Below are 4,368 nucleotides of genomic sequence, written 5' to 3'. Positions count from 1 at the left end.
AGCTCAGTTATGAGGATTAGTAGAATGGGTGGGGCAAGACAGGCAAACAAATTGGATAGAACTGGAGAACAATTCAAGCCCACTGATTCCATTATAGACCGCAATATTCTTAGAACAAAAGAAATGGAAGGATCTTAAAATAGAAAATGAATGAATTGCCTGCACACTGCGCATATGGTCAATTGTGTGGGAAAAAAATGGGAATGCCTTTAACAACTTCCCGTGCTCTTCAAATTGCTAAATTAAATGACTTCTGTCCAAATAAAATGGATTCAAACGTTTTGATTTGGGCAGAAAAAGGGAAGTTCTAACATCTTACAAACAATTACAAGACCAATATGGGCTTTGTTCTAAAGATTTTTACCGATATTTACAGATAAGGGATTACATAAGATCAAAGGAGGAATTGGACATGTTGAAACGAATGCCCACTACTGTTGAAGCTTATGTTATTAAAACTCCATCTATCACATTTATTTTTGATAAAAATAAATCTAATTTGTGCTGGAGAAATTACAATTATGTAGGAGAATACTCACATATTTTTGGGACTGTCCCATTTTAATACCTTTATGGCACGGAGTTGTGGGAGAAATTAGAATCATGCTAAAATGCAATGTGTCATTGGAATTGGTACATTGTATATTGGGGGTTCCACTAAACGAGGGTTTTCAAGAACCGGAAAAGGAGCCATCGCTGGAGAGAGGGGTTGCGGATGGCGGCAGATTTAAGAGAGATAACGAAAATAATCCAACTCACTGTGAAGCTAGGATGGCTAGGTAGCTAGCATGCTAAGTAGCCAGCAGGCGTGCTGGAAAAGCTGCCGTTTGGTCCGGTAAAGTGAGGATTAATGGACCAATGACGAGCGCAAACCAGAACCAGTCGGGATTCTACCTGTGGGCAAGCTACGACGAGGGACCAAGTAAGCCATTTTAAACTAAGAAGAAAAATGTTTCTGTGTGGAGACGCGGCTAAAAGTCCGTCATAAGTCAGGACGTGCCACCATACTCTCTTACAGGTTCAATAGATAGTTTTCAAATAATCAAATTGGACTTTTCATTTGTTGGACTATATTATTTTGGAGTAACAAATGGAATTGATTTATTCGCTCATTTACGTCCTCAGGAATAGCGAGTGGAGATATAGACCCTGAGTCCGAGCCTTAGTCATTAGTTTATGTTTTTATAAAGAGTGGATGTGATATGCAAATGTAATACTGTGGGCTATTGTACTTGTCTCTGTGGTGCAGGGCCCATTCTTCACTACACTGTGACCCTTGAGGAGGGTGAGATGCACTCATGCCAGCCACTGTACTAATGCAAATGCAAAAAACACACAAATGAGTTCATGTATGGAAACTGGTCACCTGTCACACCAGACCATAGTTCAGGGAGTATTCAAAGTTGAGTTTGTCATTTGCTTTTGCTTTTTTTGTGTGTCACTGGAGACCACTGGAGAGAATGATTGAAGAGACCTCAGTTCAGCAGATTGGCTTTTTTCACTATCCGCCTCCTCACTTGTTATCAAAGTTAAGGTAGACTGTGGAATTGTTTTTATATTTTACAGTAGTTAACGTCTTTTTATTCTTGTGTTTGGAATGTCAAAAATAGATGTTTGATGAGGATCTACTACACAGTTCCGCACGTACGTTGAAGCCATTCATAAAATTAAAAAATGTATTTACTGTATATAGCAAATTTCCTCCACAAGGTAACTCAGTGTGGTTTACATATTTAAAAACATTTAAAAACAAACAGCAGAAGACATTCAAAAACAAAGTACAGAAAACAAAATACAGCTTACTAAATATTATTACTTACTACAAAATATTAAGAGAATGCAAGAAAGATTTAAAAAAAAAAAAAAGAAAAGGAAAAATGCTCTGAGAATGCATAGTTTTTAACCTGGACTTAAAAAGTATTCACACTTGGGGCTGACTTAACTTCTTTTGGCAACTTATTCCATTTGTGTGCAGCATAACAGCTAAATGCTGCTTCACCATGTTTGTTTTGGACTCTGTGCTCCACTATTTGACTTGACTCTGTAGATCTCAGAGCCCTTACTGGGTTTATATTCCATTACCATTTCTTTCATGTATTTAGGACCTAAACCATTAAGTAATTTATAAACCAGTAATAGAAATTTAAATTATATTCTATACCTAACTAGGGGCCAGTGTAAAGACTTTAGAATTGGAGTAATATGCTCTGATCTCTTCTTTCTAGTCAGAACCTGAGCTGCAGCGTTCTGAATAAGCTGTACCTGTTTAATGCTCTTTTGGGGGAGTCCAGTCAGAAGACCATTGCAATAGTCAAGTCTACTTGAGATCAAAGCATGGATGAGCTTCTCCTGGTCTGCTTTGAACATGCAACCCTTCACTCTGGATATGTTCTTCAGCTGGTAGAAAGCTGTTTTAGTGATTGATTTGATATGACTGCTGAAAGTCAGCACACCAAGATTTTGGACTTGGTCTTTAAAAAGAGTGACTCCAGGTATTTACGAACAGCAACCCTCTTTTCTTTACTGCCAAAAACAATTTGCTTTGTTTTGTTATGGTTTAATTGGAGGAAATTTGTTTTATCTGCACCACCATAATAGCCGACATTAGAGTTCTACCTCGCCCTGTGTATGCTACATATGTAACATATACAGGCTGAACAAAAATAAAGTGGATGCATGTTTTGTTTTTCACATTTAATATTTACAGTGGTTAACTTTCTTTTACTCTCAAGAGAAAAATAAAATTCTATTTATTAAAGGGGACATATCATATACTGTATGGAAAATTAATTTTTTATTGTTTGTATACCAATAATTGAGTCTCTGAAGTACGTGGCAACCCTTCAGGCGAGAAATTACACAAACATGTAAATGTGAGCTACTTATTTCCCCAAATGTGTCTCTAAGCAAGCCCATCTGAATTTCGCTGGATTGTGATGTCACAGATCTGCTCATTTACATAATACCATCAGCAGTTTCTCCGCCTACGATTTGTAAACTAGGATGGGCGAAGGTCCGGAGATATTTTCAAGCAACGTCCGGAGTCCGCCTGTCGGACTGCATTGTTTGAAACACTACCATGCAAAAAAACTAAAATCCACCGTGGGTGTTACGCGCCTGCTATCATGTCAAATGCAAAAGATAAGCAGATCTGTGTTAAGTTTTGTTGACAGCGCAGATGAGCAGGAGCTAATAGCTTTAGCTTCTGATAAGCGGAACATACATTACTTCATTGCTTGGTGAAGTTGGCGATGCAGGAGAGCTGTGGGTTATTTATGTTTGGTTGTGTCCCCATACACCCCATTCATGCAATGTAGTGGATGAAGTGCTGCCTCCAAAGGGAAAATTTTCATTGTCTTCAACTCCAGGTTATCATGGTTACAGAATACATACTCGCCATTGGTATAGCAGTATACGGGGGCAAGCTACCCAGTTGATCACTTACATGAGACAGGACCACTCTCCTCTCAAACGGGCTAATTTCAGCAAGACAAAGATAGGATGTAAGTATACTGTAATTGTGGATGCTTGGGGTATTTTGACATGCATGCATGTCACAGATATAATAAAGAAACCTGGGAACTGTTTTAAATTAGTTTTTTTAAGTGTTATGTCTTTTAAAACCTGAACAATTATATTTTATGATGCCAAAAGTTTTGCTAGCACTTGAACTTTGTGACTTTTTCCACTATTCTGGATTCAGTCCATCATCTGTGAAGCCCTCGTGCCCTGCGGACCAGGTTGCATTATCATCTTTGGAGGTGCCCACTCCCTTCTGGATAAACATATTTCATTACAGGCTGAAGGTGATGACCAGGAACAACTTCATTGATTTTGCAGTGTGGGTGAAGCAAGCCATAAATGTCTCCTGCTACAACATCACAGCATCCCTTCGCTGTTTGCGTCAAGTCAGGATCTTTGTGTGAAACAGATTCCTCTGAGACTGAATCTACTATTCATCTCCCTTTGTTTTTTATTGGCAAATTAAGGTGTCCCCATATATCAAATGAATTTTCCCTATTCAAATTAAAAACCAAAACCATTAATCCATTCCAGCCCCAAAAAACAACCATTATTATTATTATTTTTTTTTACATCAACACTTGTCCAACTTCCATCTTTGACATGATGGAAGTCGGACAAGTTCATGGTGTGGATGGTCAACGCCACGTAGAAAAGCCCGTGACGTTCAACTCGAGTCACGCAATGAGTCAGCATCACTTATGGCGCATTTCTTCCTTGTTTATCTGTAAATAAATCATTATTTTGCCATCAAAGGCCTTTCTCAGCCTTGTTTTATGGTTTGAGATATCACAAAAGCAAAACATATTAGTGTCAAAGTCATTGTTCTGCTTGGCATTCTTGGTC

The 4,368-nt window shown here is 38.3% G+C and overlaps 1 long non-coding RNA gene across 1 annotated transcript; it reads left to right on the top strand.

Annotated features, from left to right (window-relative positions):
* Nucleotides 1–620: 620 nt before the first annotated feature.
* On the top strand, nucleotides 621–3,992 carry LOC133474561 (uncharacterized). Its single transcript, XR_009787552.1, has 3 exons — nucleotides 621–922; nucleotides 1,250–1,285; nucleotides 3,800–3,992. It is a non-coding gene; the product is annotated as an uncharacterized LOC133474561 (long non-coding RNA).
* Nucleotides 3,993–4,368: the final 376 nt, after the last annotated feature.

Source organism: Phyllopteryx taeniolatus, chromosome 3, assembly GCF_024500385.1.
Source record: "Phyllopteryx taeniolatus isolate TA_2022b chromosome 3, UOR_Ptae_1.2, whole genome shotgun sequence".
In the NCBI taxonomy this organism is placed as follows: domain Eukaryota; kingdom Metazoa; phylum Chordata; class Actinopteri; order Syngnathiformes; family Syngnathidae; genus Phyllopteryx; species Phyllopteryx taeniolatus.
This window is presented reverse-complemented; position numbering and strand designations above follow the sequence as displayed.